The sequence below is a fragment of the Leuresthes tenuis genome, unplaced genomic scaffold, assembly GCF_036924035.1.
Source record: "Leuresthes tenuis unplaced genomic scaffold, fLeuTen1.0.hap1 SCAF_1, whole genome shotgun sequence".
In the NCBI taxonomy this organism is placed as follows: Eukaryota; Metazoa; Chordata; class Actinopteri; order Atheriniformes; family Atherinopsidae; genus Leuresthes; species Leuresthes tenuis.
This window is the reverse complement of record NW_027325355.1, coordinates 44518873-44540855: the sequence shown is the minus strand read 5'-3', so window position 1 is coordinate 44540855 and position 21983 is coordinate 44518873. Positions and strand designations below refer to the sequence as shown.

At 46.7% G+C, this 21983-nt stretch overlaps 56 pseudogenes; all 56 read left to right on the top strand.

The window, feature by feature from the left end:
* On the top strand, nt 1–119 carry LOC140290058 (5S ribosomal RNA; annotated as a pseudogene).
* A 269-nt stretch (nt 120–388) lies between these two features.
* LOC140292254 (5S ribosomal RNA) lies at nt 389–507 on the top strand (annotated as a pseudogene).
* A 269-nt stretch (nt 508–776) lies between these two features.
* Nucleotides 777–895, top strand: LOC140267109 (5S ribosomal RNA; annotated as a pseudogene).
* Nucleotides 896–1167: 272 nt separating this feature from the next.
* On the top strand, nt 1168–1286 carry LOC140294755 (5S ribosomal RNA; annotated as a pseudogene).
* A 269-nt stretch (nt 1287–1555) lies between these two features.
* LOC140292252 (5S ribosomal RNA) lies at nt 1556–1674 on the top strand (annotated as a pseudogene).
* Nucleotides 1675–1946: 272 nt separating this feature from the next.
* On the top strand, nt 1947–2065 carry LOC140293028 (5S ribosomal RNA; annotated as a pseudogene).
* A 269-nt stretch (nt 2066–2334) lies between these two features.
* LOC140292251 (5S ribosomal RNA) lies at nt 2335–2453 on the top strand (annotated as a pseudogene).
* A 269-nt stretch (nt 2454–2722) lies between these two features.
* LOC140267104 (5S ribosomal RNA) lies at nt 2723–2841 on the top strand (annotated as a pseudogene).
* Nucleotides 2842–3113: 272 nt separating this feature from the next.
* LOC140305707 (5S ribosomal RNA) lies at nt 3114–3232 on the top strand (annotated as a pseudogene).
* Nucleotides 3233–3501: 269 nt separating this feature from the next.
* Nucleotides 3502–3620, top strand: LOC140292998 (5S ribosomal RNA; annotated as a pseudogene).
* Nucleotides 3621–4017: 397 nt separating this feature from the next.
* On the top strand, nt 4018–4136 carry LOC140282333 (5S ribosomal RNA; annotated as a pseudogene).
* Nucleotides 4137–4408: 272 nt separating this feature from the next.
* LOC140295077 (5S ribosomal RNA) lies at nt 4409–4527 on the top strand (annotated as a pseudogene).
* Nucleotides 4528–4796: 269 nt separating this feature from the next.
* LOC140299185 (5S ribosomal RNA) lies at nt 4797–4915 on the top strand (annotated as a pseudogene).
* A 269-nt stretch (nt 4916–5184) lies between these two features.
* Nucleotides 5185–5303, top strand: LOC140301156 (5S ribosomal RNA; annotated as a pseudogene).
* Nucleotides 5304–5572: 269 nt separating this feature from the next.
* LOC140295715 (5S ribosomal RNA) lies at nt 5573–5691 on the top strand (annotated as a pseudogene).
* A 269-nt stretch (nt 5692–5960) lies between these two features.
* LOC140297098 (5S ribosomal RNA) lies at nt 5961–6079 on the top strand (annotated as a pseudogene).
* A 269-nt stretch (nt 6080–6348) lies between these two features.
* Nucleotides 6349–6467, top strand: LOC140316843 (5S ribosomal RNA; annotated as a pseudogene).
* A 269-nt stretch (nt 6468–6736) lies between these two features.
* Nucleotides 6737–6855, top strand: LOC140296107 (5S ribosomal RNA; annotated as a pseudogene).
* Nucleotides 6856–7124: 269 nt separating this feature from the next.
* On the top strand, nt 7125–7243 carry LOC140291850 (5S ribosomal RNA; annotated as a pseudogene).
* A 269-nt stretch (nt 7244–7512) lies between these two features.
* On the top strand, nt 7513–7631 carry LOC140294804 (5S ribosomal RNA; annotated as a pseudogene).
* Nucleotides 7632–7903: 272 nt separating this feature from the next.
* Nucleotides 7904–8022, top strand: LOC140289754 (5S ribosomal RNA; annotated as a pseudogene).
* Nucleotides 8023–8291: 269 nt separating this feature from the next.
* On the top strand, nt 8292–8410 carry LOC140275721 (5S ribosomal RNA; annotated as a pseudogene).
* A 269-nt stretch (nt 8411–8679) lies between these two features.
* LOC140283053 (5S ribosomal RNA) lies at nt 8680–8798 on the top strand (annotated as a pseudogene).
* A 269-nt stretch (nt 8799–9067) lies between these two features.
* On the top strand, nt 9068–9186 carry LOC140294856 (5S ribosomal RNA; annotated as a pseudogene).
* Nucleotides 9187–9458: 272 nt separating this feature from the next.
* LOC140289753 (5S ribosomal RNA) lies at nt 9459–9577 on the top strand (annotated as a pseudogene).
* A 269-nt stretch (nt 9578–9846) lies between these two features.
* LOC140275710 (5S ribosomal RNA) lies at nt 9847–9965 on the top strand (annotated as a pseudogene).
* Nucleotides 9966–10234: 269 nt separating this feature from the next.
* On the top strand, nt 10235–10353 carry LOC140283048 (5S ribosomal RNA; annotated as a pseudogene).
* A 269-nt stretch (nt 10354–10622) lies between these two features.
* Nucleotides 10623–10741, top strand: LOC140291578 (5S ribosomal RNA; annotated as a pseudogene).
* Nucleotides 10742–11010: 269 nt separating this feature from the next.
* On the top strand, nt 11011–11129 carry LOC140311280 (5S ribosomal RNA; annotated as a pseudogene).
* Nucleotides 11130–11398: 269 nt separating this feature from the next.
* On the top strand, nt 11399–11517 carry LOC140294997 (5S ribosomal RNA; annotated as a pseudogene).
* A 272-nt stretch (nt 11518–11789) lies between these two features.
* Nucleotides 11790–11908, top strand: LOC140296259 (5S ribosomal RNA; annotated as a pseudogene).
* A 269-nt stretch (nt 11909–12177) lies between these two features.
* Nucleotides 12178–12296, top strand: LOC140301154 (5S ribosomal RNA; annotated as a pseudogene).
* A 269-nt stretch (nt 12297–12565) lies between these two features.
* On the top strand, nt 12566–12684 carry LOC140295714 (5S ribosomal RNA; annotated as a pseudogene).
* A 269-nt stretch (nt 12685–12953) lies between these two features.
* Nucleotides 12954–13072, top strand: LOC140297097 (5S ribosomal RNA; annotated as a pseudogene).
* A 269-nt stretch (nt 13073–13341) lies between these two features.
* On the top strand, nt 13342–13460 carry LOC140316836 (5S ribosomal RNA; annotated as a pseudogene).
* Nucleotides 13461–13729: 269 nt separating this feature from the next.
* Nucleotides 13730–13848, top strand: LOC140294059 (5S ribosomal RNA; annotated as a pseudogene).
* Nucleotides 13849–14117: 269 nt separating this feature from the next.
* LOC140291849 (5S ribosomal RNA) lies at nt 14118–14236 on the top strand (annotated as a pseudogene).
* Nucleotides 14237–14505: 269 nt separating this feature from the next.
* On the top strand, nt 14506–14624 carry LOC140292374 (5S ribosomal RNA; annotated as a pseudogene).
* A 272-nt stretch (nt 14625–14896) lies between these two features.
* On the top strand, nt 14897–15015 carry LOC140295712 (5S ribosomal RNA; annotated as a pseudogene).
* A 269-nt stretch (nt 15016–15284) lies between these two features.
* LOC140297095 (5S ribosomal RNA) lies at nt 15285–15403 on the top strand (annotated as a pseudogene).
* A 269-nt stretch (nt 15404–15672) lies between these two features.
* Nucleotides 15673–15791, top strand: LOC140316831 (5S ribosomal RNA; annotated as a pseudogene).
* Nucleotides 15792–16060: 269 nt separating this feature from the next.
* On the top strand, nt 16061–16179 carry LOC140291053 (5S ribosomal RNA; annotated as a pseudogene).
* Nucleotides 16180–16448: 269 nt separating this feature from the next.
* On the top strand, nt 16449–16567 carry LOC140292373 (5S ribosomal RNA; annotated as a pseudogene).
* A 272-nt stretch (nt 16568–16839) lies between these two features.
* Nucleotides 16840–16958, top strand: LOC140289752 (5S ribosomal RNA; annotated as a pseudogene).
* Nucleotides 16959–17227: 269 nt separating this feature from the next.
* Nucleotides 17228–17346, top strand: LOC140275704 (5S ribosomal RNA; annotated as a pseudogene).
* A 269-nt stretch (nt 17347–17615) lies between these two features.
* Nucleotides 17616–17734, top strand: LOC140283042 (5S ribosomal RNA; annotated as a pseudogene).
* Nucleotides 17735–18003: 269 nt separating this feature from the next.
* Nucleotides 18004–18122, top strand: LOC140291577 (5S ribosomal RNA; annotated as a pseudogene).
* Nucleotides 18123–18391: 269 nt separating this feature from the next.
* LOC140309559 (5S ribosomal RNA) lies at nt 18392–18510 on the top strand (annotated as a pseudogene).
* Nucleotides 18511–18779: 269 nt separating this feature from the next.
* LOC140294996 (5S ribosomal RNA) lies at nt 18780–18898 on the top strand (annotated as a pseudogene).
* Nucleotides 18899–19167: 269 nt separating this feature from the next.
* On the top strand, nt 19168–19286 carry LOC140316825 (5S ribosomal RNA; annotated as a pseudogene).
* A 269-nt stretch (nt 19287–19555) lies between these two features.
* On the top strand, nt 19556–19674 carry LOC140296912 (5S ribosomal RNA; annotated as a pseudogene).
* Nucleotides 19675–19943: 269 nt separating this feature from the next.
* Nucleotides 19944–20062, top strand: LOC140294848 (5S ribosomal RNA; annotated as a pseudogene).
* Nucleotides 20063–20331: 269 nt separating this feature from the next.
* LOC140295128 (5S ribosomal RNA) lies at nt 20332–20450 on the top strand (annotated as a pseudogene).
* A 272-nt stretch (nt 20451–20722) lies between these two features.
* On the top strand, nt 20723–20841 carry LOC140269404 (5S ribosomal RNA; annotated as a pseudogene).
* Nucleotides 20842–21110: 269 nt separating this feature from the next.
* On the top strand, nt 21111–21229 carry LOC140291009 (5S ribosomal RNA; annotated as a pseudogene).
* Nucleotides 21230–21498: 269 nt separating this feature from the next.
* On the top strand, nt 21499–21617 carry LOC140300842 (5S ribosomal RNA; annotated as a pseudogene).
* The last annotated feature ends 366 nt before the right edge of the window (nt 21618–21983 follow it).

Sequence of the window (21983 nt, the reverse complement as noted above, 5' to 3'; positions counted from 1 at the left end):
GCTTACGGCCACACCACCCTGAATAAGCCCGACCTCGTCTGATCTCGGACGCCAAGCAGGGTTGTACCTGGTTAGTACTTGGATAGGAGACAGCTTGGGAATACCAGGTGCTGTAAGCTTTTTCTCTTCTCTCTACCACCTGCATGTCTTTTGTTGCAACGTCTGATCACCCTGTGACACGTGAAGAAGTTGGTCATCTTCAGCTGCTGCTGCTTTGTTGGCTGACACGAAGTGATCTGAGAGTCTCAGTTTCAGTTGCAGATAATGATCACATCAGAGAAGATGATTTCCCCGCTACACATCAGCCTTTCTCGGCAATTATCTGGTTGCATAGAGGAACCGTATGATTCCAGTACCTATATAATGCACATTTGTCAGAGACATTGTTGCTTACGGCCACACCACCCTGAATAAGCCCGACCTCGTCTGATCTCGGACGCCAAGCAGGGTTGTACCTGGTTAGTACTTGGATAGGAGTCAGCTTGGGAATACCAGGTGCTGTAAGCTTTTTCTCTTCTCTCTACCACCTGCATGTCTTTTGTTGCAACGTCTGATCACCCTGTGACACGTGAAGAAGTTGGTCATCTTCAGCTGCTGCTGCTTTGTTGATAGACACAAGGTGATCTGAGAGTCTCAGTTTCAGCTCCAGAGAATAATCACATCAAGGAGGAAGATGAATCCACTACAAGTCAGCCTTTTTCGGCAATTATCTGGTTATACAGAGGAAGTGTATGATTCCAGTACCTATATAATGCACATTTGTCACCGATATTGTTGCTTACGGCCACACCACCCTGAATAAGCCCGACCTCGTCTGATCTCGGAAGCCAAGCACGGTTGGGCCTGGTTAGTACTTGAATGGGAGACCGCTTGGGAATACCAGGTACCTTAAGCTTTTTCTCTTCTCTCTACCACCTGCATGTCTTTTGTTGCAACGTCTGATCACCCTGTGACACATGAGGAAGTTGGTCATCTTCAGCTTCTGCTGCTTTGTTGGCAGACACGAAGTGATCTGAGAGTCTCATGTTCAGCTGGAGAAAATTATCACGTCAGGGAAGAAGATGATTTGCCCGCTACACATCAGCCTTTCTCGGCAATTATCTGGTTGCATAGAGGAACCGTATGATTCCAGTACCTATATAATGCACATTTGTCAGAGACATTGTTGCTTACGGCCACACCACCCTGAATAAGCCCGACCTCGTCTGATCTCCGACGCCAAGCAGGGTTGTACCTGGTTAGTACTTGGATAGGAGACAGCTTGGGAATACCAGGTGCTGTAAGCTTTTTCTCTTCTCTCTACCACCTGCATGTCTTTTGTTGCAACGTCTGATCACCCTGTGACACGTGAAGAAGTTGGTCATCTTCAGCTGCTGCTGCTTTGTTGATAGACACGAGGTGATCTGAGAGTCTCAGTTTCAGTTGCAGAGAATGATCACATCAGAGAAGATGATTTGTCCGCTACACATCAGCCTTTCTCGGCAATTATCTGGTTGCATAGAGGAACCGTATGATTCCAGTACCTATATAATGCACATTTGTCAGAGACATTGTTGCTTACGGCCACACCACCCTGAATAAGCCCGACCTCGTCTGATCTCGGACGCCAAGCAGGGTTGTACCTGGTTAGTACTTGGATAGGAGTCAGCTTGGGAATACCAGGTGCTGTAAGCTTTTTCTCTTCTCTCTACCACCTGCATGTCTTTTGTTGCAACGTCTGATCACCCTGTGACACATGAGGAAGTTGGTCATCTTCAGCTTCTGCTGCTTTGTTGGCAGACACGAAGTGATCTGAGAGTCTCATGTTCAGCTGGAGAAAATTATCACGTCAGGGAAGAAGATGATTTGCCCGCTACACATCAGCCTTTCTCGGCAATTATCTGGTTGCATAGAGGAACCGTATGATTCCAGTACCTATATAATGCACATTTGTCAGAGACATTGTTGCTTACGGCCACACCACCCTGAATAAGCCCGACCTCGTCTGATCTCGGACGCCAAGCAGGGTTGTACCTGGTTAGTACTTGGATAGGAGACAGCTTTGGAATACCAGGTGCTGTAAGCTTTTTCTCTTCTCTCTACCACCTGCATGTCTTTTGTTGCAACGTCTGATCACCCTGTGACACGTGAAGAAGTTGGTCATCTTCAGCTGCTGCTGCTTTGTTGATAGACACGAGGTGATCTGAGAGTCTCAGTTTCAGTTGCAGAGAATGATCACATCAGAGAAGATGATTTGTCCGCTACACATCAGCCTTTCTCGGCAATTATCTGGTTGCATAGAGGAACCGTATGATTCCAGTACCTATATAATGCACATTTGTCAGAGACATTGTTGCTTACGGCCACACCACCCTGAATAAGCCCGACCTCGTCTGATCTCGGACGCCAAGCAGGGTTGTACCTGGTTAGTACTTGGATAGGAGTCAGCTTGGGAATACCAGGTGCTGTAAGCTTTTTCTCTTCTCTCTACCACCTGCATGTCTTTTGTTGCAACGTCTGATCACCCTGTGACACGTGAAGAAGTTGGTCATCTTCAGCTGCTGCTGCTTTGTTGATAGACACGAGGTGATCTGAGAGTCTCAGTTTCAGCTCCAGAGAATAATCACATCAAGGAGGAAGATGAACCCACTACAAGTCAGCCTTTTTCGGCAATTATCTGGTTATACAGAGGAAGTGTATGATTCCAGTACCTATATAATGCACATTTGTCACCGATATTGTTGCTTACGGCCACACCACCCTGAATAAGCCCGACCTCGTCTGATCTCGGAAGCCAAGCACGGTTGGGCCTGGTTAGTACTTGAATGGGAGACCGCTTGGGAATACCAGGTACCTTAAGCTTTTTCTCTTCTCTCTACCACCTGCATGTCTTTTGTTGCAACGTCTGATCACCCTGTGACACATGAGGAAGTTGGTCATCTTCAGCTTCTGCTGCTTTGTTGGCAGACACGAAGTGATCTGAGAGTCTCATGTTCAGCTGGAGAAAATTATCACGTCAGGGAAGAAGATGATTTGCCCGCTACACATCAGCCTTTCTCGGCAATTATCTGGTTGCATAGAGGAACCGTATGATTCCAGTACCTATATAATGCACATTTGTCACCGATGTTGTTGCTTATGGCCACACCACCCTGAATAAGCCCAACCTCGTCTGATCTCGGAAGCCAAGCAGGGTTGGGCCTGGTTAGTACTTGAATGGGAGACCGCTTGGGAATACCAGGTGCCTTAAGCTTTTTCTCTTCTCTCTACCACCTGCATGTCTTTTGTTGCAACGTCTGATCACCCTGTGACACATGAGGAAGTTGGCCATCTTCAGCTGCTGCTGCTTTGTTGGAAGACACGAAGTGATCTGAGAGTCTCAGTTTCAGCTAAAGAGAATAATCACTTCAGGGAAGAAGATGTGCCCACTACAGATCAGCCTTTCTCAGCAATTATCTGGTTACATAGAGGAACCGTATGATTCCTGTACTTATATAATGCACATTTGTCAGACACATTGTTGCTTACGGCCACACCACCCTGAACATGCCCGACCTCGTCTGATCTCGGAAGCCAAGCAGGGTTGAGCCTCCTTAGTACTTGGATGGGAGACAGCTTGGGAATACCAGGTGCTGTAAGCTTTTTCTCTTCTCTCTACCACCTGCATGTCTTTTGTTGCAACGTCTGATCACCCTGTGACACATGAGGAAGTTGGTCATCTTCAGCTGCTGCTGCTTTGTTGGCTGACACGAAGTGATCTGAGAGTCTCAGTTTCAGTTGCAGAGAATGATCACATCAGAGAAGATGATTTGCCCGGTACACATCAGCCTTTCTCGGCAATTATCTGGTTGCATAGAGGAACCGTAGTTGGCAGACACGAAGTGATCTGAGAGTCTCAGTTTCAGCTGCAGAGAATAATCACGTCAGGGAAGAAGATGTGCCCACTACACATCAGCCTTTCTCGGAAATGATCTGGTTGCATAGAGGAACCGTATGATTCCAGTACCTATATAATGCACATTTGTCAGAGACATTGTTGCTTACGGCCACACCACCCTGAACATGCCCGACCTCGTCTGATCTCGGAAGCCAAGGAGGGTTGGGCCTAGTTAGTACTTGGATGGAAGACCTCTTGGGAATACCAGGTGCTTTAAGCTTTTTCTCTTCTCTCTACCACCTGCATGTCTTTTGTTGCAACGTCTGATCACCCTATGACACATGAGGAAGTTGGTCATCTTCAGCAGCTGCTGCTGCTTTGTTGGCAGACACGAAGTGATCTGAGAGTCTCAGTTTCAGTTGCAGAGAATGATCACATCAGAGAAGATTATTTGCCCGCTACACATCAGCCTTTCTCGGCAATTATCTGGTTGCATAGAGGAACCGTATGATTCCAGTACCTATATAATGCACATTTGTCAGAGACATTGTTGCTTACGGCCACACCACCCTGAAGAAGCCTGACCTCGTCTGATCTCGGACGCCAAGCAGGGTTGTACCTGGTTAGTACTTGGATGGGAGACAGCTTGGGAGTACCAGGTGCTGTAAGCTTTTTCTCTTCTCTCTACCACCTGCATGTGTTTTGTTGCAACGTCTGATCACCCTGTGACACGTGAAGAAGTTGGTCATCTTCAGCTGCTGCTGCTTTGTTGATAGACACGAGGTGATCTGAGAGTCTCAGTTTCAGCTGAAGAGAATAATCACATCAAGGAGGAAGATGAGCCCACTACAAGTCAGCCTTTTTCGGCAATTATCTGGTTACACAGAGGAAGTGTATGATTCCAGTACCTATATAATGCACATTTGTCACCGATATTGTTGCTTACGGCCACACCACCCTGAATAAGCCCGACCTCGTCTGATCTCGGAAGCCAAGCAGGGTTGGGCCTGGTTAGTACTTTAATGGGAGACTGCTTGGGAATACCAGGTGCTGTAAGCGTTTTCTCTTCTCTCTACAACCTGCATGTCTTTTGTTGCAACGTCTGATCACCCTGTGACACATGAGGAAGTTGGTCATCTTCAGCTGTTGCTGCTTTGTTGGAAGACACGAAGTGATCTGAGAGTCTCAGTTTCAGCTGAAGAGAATAATCACGTCAGGGAAGAAGATGTGCCCACTACACATCAGCCTTTCTCAGCAATTATCTGGTTACATAGAGGAACCGTATGATTCCTGTACTTATATAATGCACATTTGTCACAGACATTGTTGCTTACGGCCACACCACCCTGAATATGCCTGACCTCGTCTGATCTCGGAAGCCAAGCAGAGTTGGGCCTGGTTAGTACTTGGGTGGGAGACCGCTTGAAAATACCAGGTGCTGTAAGCTTTTTCTCTTCTCTCTACCACCTGCATGTCTTTTTTTGCAACGTCTGATCACCCTGTGACACATGAGGAAGTTGGTCATCTTCAGCTGCTGCTGCTTTGTTGGCAGACACAGAGTGATCTGAGAGTCTCAGTTTCAGCTGCAGAGAATAATCACATCAGGGAAGAATATGTGCCCACTACAAGTCAGCCTTTCTCGGCAATTATCTGGTTTCATAGAGGAAGTGTATGATTCCAGTACCTATATAATGCACATTTGTCACAGAAATTGTTCCTTACGGCCACACCACCCTGAATAAGCCTGACCTCGTCTGATCTCGGAAGCCGAGGAGGGTTGGGCCTGGTTAGTACTTTAATGGGAGACTGCTTGGGAATACCAGGTGCTGTAAGCGTTTTCTCTTCTCTCTACAACCTGCATGTCTTTTGTTGCAACGTCTGATCACCCTGTGACACATGAGGAAGTTGGCCATCTTCAGCTGCGGCTGCTTTGTTGGCAAACACAAAGTGATCTGAGAGTCTCAGTTTCAGCTGAAGAGAATGATCACGTCAGGGAACAAGATGTGCCCACTACACATCAGCCTTTCTCTGCAATTATCTGGTTGCATAGAGGAACCGTATGATTCCAGTACCTATATAATGCACATTTTTCAGAGATATTGTTGCTTACGGCCACACCACCCTGAACATCCCCTTCCTCGTCTGATCTCGGAAGCCAAGCACAGTTGGGCCTGGTTTGTACTTGGATGGAAGACCTCTTGGGAATACCAGGTGCTTTAAGCTTTTTCTCTTCTCTCAACCACCTGCATGTCTTTTGTTGCAATGTCTGATCACCCTGTGACACATGAGGAAGTTGGTCATCTTCAGCTGCTGCTGCTTTGTTGGCAGACACGAAGTGATCTGAGAGTCTCATTTTCAGCTGGAGAGAATTATCACGTCAGGGAACAAGATATGCCCGCTACATATCAGCCTTTCTCTGCAAATATCTGGTTACATAGAGGAACCATATGATTTGATTACCTATATAATGCGCATTTGTCACAGAGATTGTTGCTTACGGCCAAACCACCCTGAATATGTCCAACCTCGTCTGATCTCGGAAGCCAAGGAGGGTTGGGCCTGGTTAGTACTTTGATGGGAGACCGCTTGGGAATACCAGGTGCTGTAAGCTTTTTCTCTTCTCTCTACCACCTGCATGTCTTTTGTTGCAACGTCTGATCACCCTGTGACACATGAGGAAGTTGGTCATCTTCAGCTTCTGCTGCTTTGTTGGCAGACACGAAGTGATCTGAGAGTCTCAGTTTCAGTTGCAGAGAATGATCACATCAGAGAAGATGATTTACCCGCTACACATCAGCCTTTCTCGGCAATTATCTGGTTGCATAGAAGAACCGTATGATTCCAGTACCTATATAATGCACATTTGTCAGAGACATTGTTGCTTACGGCCACACAACCCTGAACATGCCCGACCTCGTCTGATCTCGGAAGCCAAGCACAGTTGGGCCTGGTTTGTACTTGGATGGAAGACCTCTTGGGAATAGGAGGTGCTGTAAGCTTTTTCTCTTCTCTCTACCACCTGCATGTCTTTTGTTGCAACGTCTGATCACCCTGTGACACATGAGGAAGTTGGTCATCTTCAGCTTCTGCTGCTTTGTTGGCAGACACAAAGTGATCTGAGAGTCTCAGTTTCAGCTCGAGAGAATAATCACGTCAGGGAAGAAGATGTGCCCACTACTTATCAGCTTTTCTCGGCAATTATCTGGTTACATAGAGGAACTGTATGATTCCAGTACCTTTATAATGCACATTTGTCACAGTTATGGTTGCTTACCGCCACACCACCCTGAATATGCCCGACCACGTCTGATCTCGGAAGCCAAGCAGGTTTGGGCCTGGTTTGTACTTGGATGGTAGACTCTCTGGGAATGCCAGGTGCTGTAAGCTTTTTCTCTTCTCTCTACCACCTGCATGTCTTTTGTTGCAACGTCTGATCACCCTGTGACACATGAGGAAGTTGGTCATCTTCAGCTACTGCTGCTTTGTTGGCAGACACAAAGTGATCTGAGAGTCTCAGTTTCAGCTGCAGAGAATAATCACGTCAGGGAAGAAGATGTGCCCACTACACATCAGCCTTTCTCGGAAATGATCTGGTTGCATAGAGGAACCGTATGATTCCAGTACCTATATAATGCACATTTGTCAGAGACATTGTTGCTTACGGCCACACCACCCTGAACATGCTCGACCTCGTCTGATCTCGGAAGCCAAGGAGGTTTGGGCCTGGTTAGTACTTGGATAGGAGACCTCTTGGGAATACTAGGTGTGGTAAGCTTTTTCTCTTCTCTCTACCACCTGCATGTCTTTTGTTGCAACGTCTGATCACCCTGTGACACATGAGGAAGTTGGTCATCTTCAGCAGCTGCTGCTGCTTTGTTGGCAGACACGAAGTGATCTGAGAGTCTCAGTTTAAGTTGCAGAGAATGATCACATCAGGGAAGAAGATATGCCCATAACAAGTGAGCCTTTCTCGGAAATTATCTGGTTACATAGAGGAAGTGTATGATTCCAGTACTTATATAATGCACATTTGTCACAGTTATTGTTGCTTACGGCCACACCACCCTGAATATACCCGACCTCGTCTGATCTCGGAAGCCAAGCACGTTTGAGCCTGGTTAGTACTTGGATGGTAGACTGCTTGGGAATACCAGGTGCTGTAAGCGTTTTCTCTTCTCTCTACAACCTGCATGTCTTTTGTTGCAACGTCTGATCACCCTGTGACACATGAGGAAGTTGGTGATCTTCAGCTGCTGCTGCTTTGTTGGCAGACACCAAGTGATCTGAGAGTCTCAGTTTCAGCTGCAGAGAATAATCACATCAGGGAAGAAGATGTGCCCATAACAAGTCAGCCTTTCTCTGCAATTATCTGGTTACATAGAGGAAGTGTATGATTCCAGTACCTATATAATGCACATTTGTCACAGAAATTGTTCCTTACGGCCACACCACCCTGAATATGCCCGACCTCGTCTGATCTCGGAAGCCAAGGAGGGTTGGGCCTGGTTAGTACTTTAATGGGAGACTGCTTGGGAATACCAGGTGCTGTAAGCGTTTTCTCTTCTCTCAACAACCTGCATGTCTTTTGTTGCAACGTCTGATCTCCCTGTGACACATGAGGAAGTTGGTCATCTTCAGCTGCTGCTGCTTTGTTGGCAGACACGAAGTGATCTGAGAGTCTCAGTTTCAGCTGAAGAGAATAATCACGTCAGGGAAGAAGATGTGCCCACTACACATCAGCCTTTCTCAGCAATTATCTGGTTACATAGAGGAACCGTATGATTCCTGTACTTATATAATGCACATTTGTCACAGACATTGTTGCTTACGGCCACACCACCCTCAATATGCCTGACCTCGTCTGATCTCGGAAGCCAAGAAGAGTTGGGCCTGGTTAGTACTTTGGTGGGAGACCGCTTGAAAATACCAGGTGCTGTAAGCTTTTTCTCTTCTCTCTACAACCTGCATGTCTTTTTTTGCAACGTCTGATCACCCTGTGACACATGAGGAAGTTGGTCATCTTCAGCTGCTGCTGCTTTGTTGGCAGACACAAAGTGATCTGAGAGTCTCAGTTTCAGCTGCAGAGAATAATCACGTCAGGGAAGAAGATGTGCCCACTACACATCAGCCTTTCTCGGAAATGATCTGGTTGCATAGAGGAACCGTATGATTCCAGTACCTATATAATGCACATTTGTCAGAGACATTGTTGCTTACGGCCACACCACCCTGAACATGCTCGACCTCGTCTGATCTCGGAAGCCAAGGAGGTTTGGGCCTGGTTAGTACTTGGATAGGAGATCTCTTGGGAATACCAGGTGTGGTAAGCTTTTTCTCTTCTCTCTACCACCTGCATGTCTTTTGTTGCAACGTCTGATCACCCTGTGACACATGAGGAAGTTGGTCATCTTCAGCAGCTGCTGCTGCTTTGTTGGCAGACACGAAGTGATCTGAGAGTCTCAGTTTAAGTTGCAGAGAATGATCACATCAGGGAAGAAGATATGCCCATAACAAGTGAGCCTTTCTCGGAAATTATCTGGTTACATAGAGGAAGTGTATGATTCCAGTACTTATATAATGCACATTTGTCACAGTTATTGTTGCTTACGGCCACACCACCCTGAATATACCCGACCTCGTCTGATCTCGGAAGCCAAGCACGTTTGAGCCTGGTTAGTACTTGGATGGTAGACTGCTTGGGAATACCAGGTGCTGTAAGCGTTTTCTCTTCTCTCTACAACCTGCATGTCTTTTGTTGCAACGTCTGATCACCCTGTGACACATGAGGAAGTTGGGGATCTTCAGCTGCTGCTGCTTTGTTGGCAGACACCAAGTGATCTGAGAGTCTCAGTTTCAGCTGCAGAGAATAATCACATCAGGGAAGAAGATGTGCCCATAACAAGTCAGCCTTTCTCTGCAATTATCTGGTTACATAGAGGAAGTGTATGATTCCAGTACCTATATAATGCACATTTGTCACAGAAATTGTTCCTTACGGCCACACCACCCTGAATATGCCCGACCTCGTCTGATCTCGGAAGCCAAGGAGGGTTGGGCCTGGTTAGTACTTTAATGGGAGACTGCTTGGGAATACCAGGTGCTGTAAGCGTTTTCTCTTCTCTCAACAACCTGCATGTCTTTTGTTGCAACGTCTGATCTCCCTGTGACACATGAGGAAGTTGGTCATCTTCAGCTGCTGCTGCTTTGTTGGCAGACACGAAGTGATCTGAGAGTCTCAGTTTCAGCTGAAGAGAATAATCACGTCAGGGAAGAAGATGTGCCCACTACACATCAGCCTTTCTCAGCAATTATCTGGTTACATAGAGGAACCGTATGATTCCTGTACTTATATAATGCACATTTGTCACAGACATTGTTGCTTACGGCCACACCACCCTCAATATGCCTGACCTCGTCTGATCTCGGAAGCCAAGAAGAGTTGGGCCTGGTTAGTACTTTGGTGGGAGACCGCTTGAAAATACCAGGTGCTGTAAGCTTTTTCTCTTCTCTCTACCACCTGCATGTCTTTTTTTGCAACGTCTGATCACCCTGTGACACATGAGGAAGTTGGTCATCTTCAGCTGCTGCTGCTTTGTTGGCAGACACAGAGTGATCTGAGAGTCTCAGTTTCAGTTGCAGAGAATAATCACATCAGGGAAGAATATGTGCCCACTACAAGTCAGCCTTTCTCGGCAATTATCTGGTTTCATAGAGGAAGTGTATGATTCCAGTACCTATATAATGCACATGTGTCACAGAAATTGTTCCTTACGGCCACACCACCCTGAATAAGCCTGACCTCGTCTGATCTCGGAAGCCAAGGAGGGTTGGGCCTGGTTAGTACTTTAATGGGAGACTGCTTGGGAATACCAGGTGCTGTAAGCGTTTTCTCTTCTCTCTACAACCTGCATGTCTTTTGTTGCAACGTCTGATCACCCTGTGACACATGAGGAAGTTGGCCATCTTCAGCTGCTGCTGCTTTGTTGGAAGACACGAAGTGATCTGAGAGTCTCAGTTTCAGCTGAAGAGAATAATCACGTCAGGGAAGAAGATGTGCCCACTACACATCAGCCTTTCTCAGCAATTATCTGGTTACATAGAGGAACCGTATGATTCCTGTACCTATATAATGCACATTTGTCACAGACATTGTTACTTACAGCCACACCACCCTGAATTTGCCTGACCTCGTCTGATCTCGGAAGCCAAGCAGTGTTGGGCCTGGTTAGTACTTGGGTGGGAGACCTTTTGGGAATACCAGGTGCTGTAAGGTTTTTCTCTTCTCTCTACCACCTGCATGTGTTTTGTTGCAACGTCTGATCACCCTGTGACACATGAGGTATTTGGTCATCTTCAGCTGCGGCTGCTTTGTTGGCAAACACGAAGTGATCTGAGAGTCTCAGTTTCAGCTGAAGAGAATGATCACGTCAGGGAACAAGATGTGCCCACTACACATCAGTCTTTCTCTGCAATTATCTGGTTGCATAGAGGAACCGTATGATTCCAGTACCTATATAATGCACATTTTTCAGAGATATTGTTGCTTACGGCCACACCACCCTGAACATGCCCGCCCTCGTCTGATCTCGGAAGCCAAGCACAGTTGGGCCTGGTTTGTACTTGGATGGAAGACCTTTTGGGAATACCAGGTGCTTTAAGCTTTTTCTCTGCTCTCTACCACCTGCATGTCTTTTGTTGCAACGTCTGATCACCCTATGACACATGAGGAAGTTGGTCATCTTCAGCAGCTGCTGCTGCTTTGTTGGCAGACACGAAGTGATCTGAGAGTCTCAGTTTCAGTTGCAGAGAATGATCACATCAGAGAAGATTATTTGCCCGCTACACATCAGCCTTTCTCGGCAATTATCTGGTTGCATAGAGGAACCGTATGATTCCAGTACCTATATAATGCACATTTGTCAGAGACATTGTTGCTTACGGCCACACCACCCTGAAGAAGCCTGACCTCGTCTGATCTCGGACGCCAAGCAGGGTTGTACCTGGTTAGTACTTGGATGGGAGACAGATTGGGAGTACCAGGTGCTGTAAGCTTTTTCTCTTCTCTCTACCACCTGCATATGTTTTGTTGCAACGTCTGATCACCCTGTGACACATGAGGAAGTTGGTCATCTTCAGCTGTTGCTGCTTTGTTGGAAGACACGAAGTGATCTGAGAGTCTCAGTTTCAGCTGAAGAGAATAATCACGTCAGGGAAGAAGATGTGCCCACTACACATCAGCCTTTCTCAGCAATTATCTGGTTACATAGAGGAACCGTATGATTCCTGTACTTATATAATGCACATTTGTCACAGACATTGTTGCTTACGGCCACACCACCCTGAATATGCCTGACCTCGTCTGATCTCGGAAGCCAAGCAGAGTTGGGCCTGGTTAGTACTTGGGTGGGAGACCGCTTGAAAATACCAGGTGCTGTAAGCTTTTTCTCTTCTCTCTACCACCTGCATGTCTTTTTTTGCAACGTCTGATCACCCTGTGACACATGAGGAAGTTGGTCATCTTCAGCTGCTGCTGCTTTGTTGGCAGACACAGAGTGATCTGAGAGTCTCAGTTTCAGCTGCAGAGAATAATCACATCAGGGAAGAATATGTGCCCACTACAAGTCAGCCTTTCTCGGCAATTATCTGGTTTCATAGAGGAAGTGTATGATTCCAGTACCTATATAATGCACATTTGTCACAGAAATTGTTCCTTACGGCCACACCACCCTGAATAAGCCTGACCTCGTCTGATCTCGGAAGCCGAGGAGGGTTGGGCCTGGTTAGTACTTTAATGGGAGACTGCTTGGGAATACCAGGTGCTGTAAGCGTTTTCTCTTCTCTCTACAACCTACATGTCTTTTGTTGCAACGTCTGATCACCCTGTGACACATGAGGTATTTGGTCATCTTCAGCTGCGGCTGCTTTGTTGGCAAACACAAAGTGATCTGAGAGTCTCAGTTTCAGCTGAAGAGAATGATCACGTCAGGGAACAAGATGTGCCCACTACACATCAGCCTTTCTCTGCAATTATCTGGTTGCATAGAGGAACCGTATGATTCCAGTACCTATATAATGCACATTTTTCAGAGATATTGTTGCTTACGGCCACACCACCCTGAACATCCCCTTCCTCGTCTGATCTCGGAAGCCAAGCACAGTTGGGCCTGGTTTGTACTTGGATGGAAGACCTCTTGGGAATACCAGGTGCTTTAAGCTTTTTCTCTTCTCTCAACCACCTGCATGTCTTTTGTTGCAATGTCTGATCACCCTGTGACACATGAGGAAGTTGGTCATCTTCAGCTGCTGCTGCTTTGTTGGCAGACACGAAGTGATCTGAGAGTCTCATTTTCAGCTGGAGAGAATTATCACGTCAGGGAACAAGATATGCCCGCTACATATCAGCCTTTCTCTGCAAATATCTGGTTACATAGAGGAACCATATGATTTGATTACCTATATAATGCGCATTTGTCACAGAGATTGTTGCTTACGGCCAAACCACCCTGAATATGTCCAACCTCGTCTGATCTCGGAAGCCAAGGAGGGTTGGGCCTGGTTAGTACTTTGATGGGAGACCGCTTGGGAATACCAGGTGCTGTAAGCTTTTTCTCTTCTCTCTACCACCTGCATGTCTTTTGTTGCAACGTCTGATCACCCTGTGACACATGAGGAAGTTGGTCATCTTCAGCTTCTGCTGCTTTGTTGGCAGACACGAAGTGATCTGAGAGTCTCAGTTTCAGTTGCAGAGAATGATCACATCAGAGAAGATGATTTACCCGCTACACATCAGCCTTTTTCGGCAATTATCTGGTTGCATAGAAGAACCGTATGATTCCAGTACCTATATAATGCACATTTGTCAGAGACATTGTTGCTTACGGCCACACAACCCTGAACATGCCCGACCTCGTCTGATCTCGGAAGCCAAGCACAGTTGGGCCTGGTTTGTACTTGGATGGAAGACCTCTTGGGAATACGAGGTGCTGTAAGCTTTTTCTCTTCTCTCTACCACCTGCATGTCTTTTGTTGCAACGTCTGATCACCCTGTGACACATGAGGAAGTTGGTCATCTTCAGCTTCTGCTGCTTTGTTGGCAGACACAAAGTGATCTGAGAGTCTCAGTTTCAGCTCGAGAGAATAATCACGTCAGGGAAGAAGATGTGCCCACTACTTATCAGCTTTTCTCGGCAATTATCTGGTTACATAGAGGAACTGTATGATTCCAGTACCTTTATAATGCACATTTGTCACAGTTATGGTTGCTTACCGCCACACCACCCTGAATATGCCCGACCACGTCTGATCTCGGAAGCCAAGCAGGTTTGGGCCTGGTTTGTACTTGGATGGTAGACTCTCTGGGAATGCCAGGTGCTGTAAGCTTTTTCTCTTCTCTCTACCACCTGCATGTCTTTTGTTGCAACGTCTGATCACCCTGTGACACATGAGGAAGTTGGTCATCTTCAGCTACTGCTGCTTTGTTGGCAGACACAAAGTGATCTGAGAGTCTCAGTTTCAGCTGCAGAGAATAATCACGTCAGGGAAGAAGATGTGCCCACTACACATCAGCCTTTCTCGGAAATGATCTGGTTGCATAGAGGAACCGTATGATTCCAGTACCTATATAATGCACATTTGTCAGAGACATTGTTGCTTACGGCCACACCACCCTGAACATGCTCGACCTCGTCTGATCTCGGAAGCCAAGGAGGTTTGGGCCTGGTTAGTACTTGGATAGGAGACCTCTTGGGAATACCAGGTGTGGTAAGCTTTTTCTCTTCTCTCTACCACCTGCATGTCTTTTGTTGCAACGTCTGATCACCCTGTGACACATGAAGAAGTTGGTCATCTTCAGCAGCTGCTGCTGCTTTGTTGGCAGACACGAAGTGATCTGAGAGTCTCAGTTTAAGTTGCAGAGAATGATCACATCAGGGAAGAAGATATGCCCATAACAAGTGAGCCTTTCTCGGAAATTATCTGGTTACATAGAGGAAGTGTATGATTCCAGTACTTATATAATGCACATTTGTCACAGTTATTGTTCCTTACGGCCACACCACCCTGAATAAGCCTGACCTCGTCTGATCTCGGAAGCCGAGGAGGGTTGGGCCTGGTTAGTACTTTAATGGGAGACTGCTTGGGAATACCAGGTGCTGTAAGCGTTTTCTCTTCTCTCTACAACCTACATGTCTTTTGTTGCAACGTCTGATCACCCTGTGACACATGAGGTATTTGGTCATCTTCAGCTGCGGCTGCTTTGTTGGCAAACACAAAGTGATCTGAGAGTCTCAGTTTCAGCTGAAGAGAATGATCACGTCAGGGAACAAGATGTGCCCACTACACATCAGCCTTTCTCTGCAATTATCTGGTTGCATAGAGGAACCGTATGATTCCAGTACCTATATAATGCACATTTTTCAGAGATATTGTTGCTTACGGCCACACCACCCTGAACATCCCCTTCCTCGTCTGATCTCGGAAGCCAAGCACAGTTGGGCCTGGTTTGTACTTGGATGGAAGACCTCTTGGGAATACCAGGTGCTTTAAGCTTTTTCTCTTCTCTCAACCACCTGCATGTCTTTTGTTGCAATGTCTGATCACCCTGTGACACATGAGGAAGTTGGTCATCTTCAGCTGCTGCTGCTTTGTTGGCAGACACGAAGTGATCTGAGAGTCTCATTTTCAGCTGGAGAGAATTATCACGTCAGGGAACAAGATATGCCCGCTACATATCAGCCTTTCTCTGCAAATATCTGGTTACATAGAGGAACCATATGATTTGATTACCTATATAATGCGCATTTGTCACAGAGATTGTTGCTTACGGCCAAACCACCCTGAATATGTCCAACCTCGTCTGATCTCGGAAGCCAAGGAGGGTTGGGCCTGGTTAGTACTTTGATGGGAGACCGCTTGGGAATACCAGGTGCTGTAAGCTTTTTCTCTTCTCTCTACCACCTGCATGTCTTTTGTTGCAACGTCTGATCACCCTGTGACACATGAGGAAGTTGGTCATCTTCAGCTTCTGCTGCTTTGTTGGCAGACACGAAGTGATCTGAGAGTCTCAGTTTCAGTTGCAGAGAATGATCACATCAGAGAAGATGATTTACCCGCTACACATCAGCCTTTCTCGGCAATTATCTGGTTGCATAGAAGAACCGTATGATTCCAGTACCTATATAATGCACATTTGTCAGAGACATTGTTGCTTACGGCCACACAACCCTGAACATGCCCGACCTCGTCTGATCTCGGAAGCCAAGCACAGTTGGGCCTGGTTTGTACTTGGATGGAAGACCTCTTGGGAATGCCAGGTGCTGTAAGCTTTTTCTCTTCTCTCTACCACCTGCATGTCTTTTGTTGCAACGTCTGATCACCCTGTGACACATGAGGAAGTTGGTCATCTTCAGCTACTGCTGCTTTGTTGGCAGACACAAAGTGATCTGAGAGTCTCAGTTTCAGCTGCAGAGAATAATCACGTCAGGGAAGAAGATGTGCCCACTACACATCAGCCTTTCTCGGAAATGATCTGGTTGCATAGAGGAACCGTATGATTCCAGTACCTATATAATGCACATTTGTCAGAGACATTGTTGCTTACGGCCACACCACCCTGAACATGCTCGACCTCGTCTGATCTCGGAAGCCAAGGAGGTTTGGGCCTGGTTAGTACTTGGATAGGAGACCTCTTGGGAATACCAGGTGTGGTAAGCTTTTTCTCTTCTCTCTACCACCTGCATGTCTTTTGTTGCAACGTCTGATCACCCTGTGACACATGAGGAAGTTGGTCATCTTCAGCAGCTGCTGCTGCTTTGTTGGCAGACACGAAGTGATCTGAGAGTCTCAGTTTAAGTTGCAGAGAATGATCACATCAGGGAAGAAGATATGCCCATAACAAGTGAGCCTTTCTCGGAAATTATCTGGTTACATAGAGGAAGTGTATGATTCCAGTACTTATATAATGCACATTTGTCACAGTTATTGTTGCTTACGGCCACACCACCCTGAATATACCCGACCTCGTCTGATCTCGGAAGCCAAGCACGTTTGAGCCTGGTTAGTACTTGGATGGTAGACTGCTTGGGAATACCAGGTGCTGTAAGCGTTTTCTCTTCTCTCTACAACCTGCATGTCTTTTGTTGCAACGTCTGATCACCCTGTGACACATGAGGAAGTTGGTGATCTTCAGCTGCTGCTGCTTTGTTGGCAGACACCAAGTGATCTGAGAGTCTCAGTTTCAGCTGCAGAGAATAATCACATCAGGGAAGAAGATGTGCCCATAACAAGTCAGCCTTTCTCTGCAATTATCTGGTTACATAGAGGAAGTGTATGATTCCAGTACCTATATAATGCACATTTGTCACAGAAATTGTTCCTTACGGCCACACCACCCTGAATATGCCCGACCTCGTCTGATCTCGGAAGCCAAGGAGGGTTGGGCCTGGTTAGTACTTTAATGGGAGACTGCTTGGGAATACCAGGTGCTGTAAGCGTTTTCTCTTCTCTCAACAACCTGCATGTCTTTTGTTGCAACGTCTGATCTCCCTGTGACACATGAGGAAGTTGGTCATCTTCAGCTTCTGCTGCTTTGTTGGCAGACACGAAGTGATCTGAGAGTCTCAGTTTCAGCTGAAGAGAATAATCACGTCAGGGAAGAAGATGTGCCCACTACATATCAGCCTTTCTCAGCAATTATCTGGTTACATAGAGGAACCGTATGATTCCTGTACTTATATAATGCACATTTGTCACAGACATTGTTGCTTACGGCCACACCACCCTCAATATGCCTGACCTCGTCTGATCTCGGAAGCCAAGAAGAGTTGGGCCTGGTTAGTACTTTGGTGGGAGACCGCTTGAAAATACCAGGTGCTGTAAGCTTTTTCTCTTCTCTCTACCACCTGCATGTCTTTTTTTGCAACGTCTGATCACCCTGTGACACATGAGGAAGTTGGTCATCTTCAGCTGCTGCTGCTTTGTTGGCAGACACAGAGTGATCTGAGAGTCTCAGTTTCAGTTGCAGAGAATAATCACATCAGGGAAGAATATGTGCCCACTACAAGTCAGCCTTTCTCGGCAATTATCTGGTTTCATAGAGGAAGTGTATGATTCCAGTACCTATATAATGCACATGTGTCACAGAAATTGTTCCTTACGGCCACACCACCCTGAATAAGCCTGACCTCGTCTGATCTCGGAAGCCAAGGAGGGTTGGGCCTGGTTAGTACTTTAATGGGAGACTGCTTGGGAATACCAGGTGCTGTAAGCGTTTTCTCTTCTCTCTACAACCTGCATGTCTTTTGTTGCAACGTCTGATCACCCTGTGACACATGAGGAAGTTGGCCATCTTCAGCTGCTGCTGCTTTGTTGGAAGACACGAAGTGATCTGAGAGTCTCAGTTTCAGCTGAAGAGAATAATCACGTCAGGGAAGAAGATGTGCCCACTACACATCAGCCTTTCTCAGCAATTATCTGGTTACATAGAGGAACCGTATGATTCCTGTACCTATATAATGCACATTTGTCACAGACATTGTTACTTACGGCCACACCACCCTGAATTTGCCTGACCTCGTCTGATCTCGGAAGCCAAGCAGTGTTGGGCCTGGTTAGTACTTGGGTGGGAGACCTTTTGGGAATACCAGGTGCTGTAAGGTTTTTCTCTTCTCTCTACCACCTGCATGTGTTTTGTTGCAACGTCTGATCACCCTGTGACACATGAGGTATTTGGTCATCTTCAGCTGCGGCTGCTTTGTTGGCAAACACGAAGTGATCTGAGAGTCTCAGTTTCAGCTGAAGAGAATGATCACGTCAGGGAACAAGATGTGCCCACTACACATCAGTCTTTCTCTGCAATTATCTGGTTGCATAGAGGAACCGTATGATTCCAGTACCTATATAATGCACATTTTTCAGAGACATTGTTGCTTACGGCCACACCACCCTGAACATGCCCGCCCTCGTCTGATCTCGGAAGCCAAGCACAGTTGGGCCTGGTTTGTACTTGGATGGAAGACCTTTTGGGAATACCAGGTGCTTTAAGCTTTTTCTCTTCTCTCAACCACCTGCATGTCTTTTGTTGCAATGTCTGATCACCCTGTGACACATGAGGAAGTTGGTCATCTTCAGCTGCTGCTGCTTTGTTGGCAGACACGAAGTGATCTGAGAGTCTCATTTTCAGCTGGAGAGAATTATCACGTCAGGGAAGAAGATATGCACACAACAAGTTAGCCTTTCTCTGCAATTATCTGGTTACATAGAGGAACCATATGATTTGATTGCCTATATAATGCGCATTTGTCACAGAGATTGTTGCTTACGGCCAAACCACCCTGAATATGTCCAACCTCGTCTGATCTCGGAAGCCAAGGAGGGTTGGGCCTGGTTAGTACTTTGATGGGAGACCGCTTGGGAATACCAGGTGCTGTAAGCTTTTTTTCTTCTCTCTACCACCTGCATGTCTTTTGTTGCAACGTCTGATCACCCTGTGACACATGAGGAAGGCGGTCATCTTCAGCTGCTGCTGCTTTGTTGGCAGACACGAAGTGATCTGAGAGTCTCAGTTTCAGCTGAAGAGAATGATCACATCAGAGAAGATGATATGCCCGCTACACATCAGCCTTTCTCGGCAATTATCTGGTTGCATAGAGGAACCATATGATTCCAGTACCTATATAATGCACATTTGTCAGAGACATTGTTGCTTACGGCCACACAACCCTGAACATGCCCGACCTCGTCTGATCTCGGAAGCCAAGCACAGTTGGGCCTGGTTTGGACTTGGATGGAAGACCTCTTGGGAATACGAGGTGCTGTAAGCTTTTTCTCTTCTCTCTACCACCTGCATGTCTTTTGTTGCAACGTCTGATCACCCTGTGACACATGAGGAAGTTGGTCATCTTCAGCTTCTGCTGCTTTGTTGGCAGACACAAAGTGATCTGAGAGTCTCAGTTTCAGCTCGAGAGAATAATCACGTCAGGGAAGAAGATGTGCCCACTACTTATCAGCTTTTCTTGGCAATTATCTGGTTACATAGAGGAACTGTATGATTCCAATATCTTTATAATGCACATTTGTCACAGTTATGGTTGCTTACCGCCACACCACCCTGAATATGCCTGACCACGTCTGATCTCGGAAGCCAAGCAGGTTTGGGCCTGGTTAGTACTTGGATGATAGACTCTCTGGGAATACCAGGTGCTGTAAGCTTTTTCTCTTCTCTCTACCACCTGCATGTCTTTTGTTGCAACGTCTGATCACCCTGTGACACATGAGGAAGTTGGTCATCTTCAGCTGCTGCTGCTTTGTTGGCAGACACAAAGTGATCTGAGAGTCTCAGTTTCAGCTGCAGAGAATAATCACGTCAGGGAAGAAGATGTGCCCACTACACATCAGCCTTTCTCGGAAATGATCTGGTTGCATAGAGGAACCGTATGATTCCAGTACCTATATAATGCACATTTGTCAGAGACACTGTTGCTTACGGCCACACCACCCTGAACATGCTCGACCTCGTCTGATCTCGGAAGCCAAGGAGGTTTGGGCCTGGTTAGTACTTGGATGGAAGACCTCTTGGGAATGCCAGGTATGGTAAGCTTTTTCTCTTCTCTCTACCACCTGCATGTCTTTTGTTGCAACGTCTGATCACCCTGTGACACATGAGGAAGTTGGTCATCTTCAGCAGCTGCTGCTGCTTTGTTGGCAGACACGAAGTGATCTGAGAGTCTCAGTTTCAGCTGCAGAGAATGATCACATCAGGGAAGAAGATGTGCCCATAACAAGTGAGCCTTTCTCGGAAATTATCTGGTTACATAGAGGAAGTGTATGATTCCAGTACTTATATAATGCACATTTGTCACAGTTATTGTTGCTTACGGCCACACCACCCTGAATATACCCGACCTCGTCTGATCTCGGAAGCCAAGCAGGTTTGAGCCTGGTTAGTACTTGGATGGTAGACTGCTTGGGAATACCAGGTGCTGTAAGCGTTTTCTCTTCTCTCTACAACCTGCATGTCTTTTGTTGCAACGCCTGATCACCCTGTGACACATGAGGAAGTTGGTCATCTTCAGCTGCTGCTGCTTTGTTGGCAGACACCAAGTGATCTGAGAGTCTCAGTTTCAGCTGCAGAGAATAATCACATCAGGGAAGAAGATGTGCCCATAACAAGTCAGCCTTTCTCTGCAATTATCTGGTTACATAGAGGAAGTGTATGATTCCAGTACCTATATAATGCACATTTGTCACAGAAATTGTTCCTTACGGCCACACCACCCTGAATATGCCCGACCTCGTCTGATCTCGGAAGCCAAGGAGGGTTGGTCCTGGTTAGTACTTTAATGGGAGACTGCTTGGGAATACCAGGTGCTGTAAGCGTTTTCTCTTCTCTCTACAACCTGCATGTCTTTTGTTGCAACGTCTGATCACCCTGTGACACATGAGGAAGTTGGTCATCTTCAGCTGCTGCTGCTTTGTTGGAAGACACGAAGTGATCTGAGAGTCTCAGTTTCAGTTGCAGAGAATGACCACATCAGAGAAGATAATATGCCCGCTACACATCAGCCTTTCTCGGCAATTATCTGGTTGCATAGAGGAACCGTATGATTCCAGTACCTATATAATGCACATTTGTCAGAGACATTGTTGCTTACGGCCACACCACCCTGAACATGCCTGACCTCGTCTGATCTCGGAAGCCAAGCAGTGTTGGGCCTGGTTAGTACTTGGATGGGAAATCTCTTGGGAATACCAGGTGCTGTAAGCTTCTTCTCTTCTCTCGACCACCTGCATGTCTTTTGTTGCAACGTCTGATCATCCTGTGACACATGAGGAAGTTGGTCATCTTCAGCAGCTGCTGCTTCTTTGTTGGCAGACACGAAGTGATCTGAGAGTCTCAGTTTCAGCTGCAGAGAATAATCACATCAGGGAGGAAGATTTGCCCACTACAAGTCAGCCTTTCTCGGCAATTATCTGGTTACATAGAGGAAGTGTATGATTCCAGTACTTAGCAGCCACCACCCCAAGGCCCCTAAGGGACCCCGCCCCACACCGCAAGACAGCCCCACCTGCAAGCCCCCAAAACTGCCCTCCAAGCCCGACACACAGTCCCCCCCAGCAATCACCAACCCAG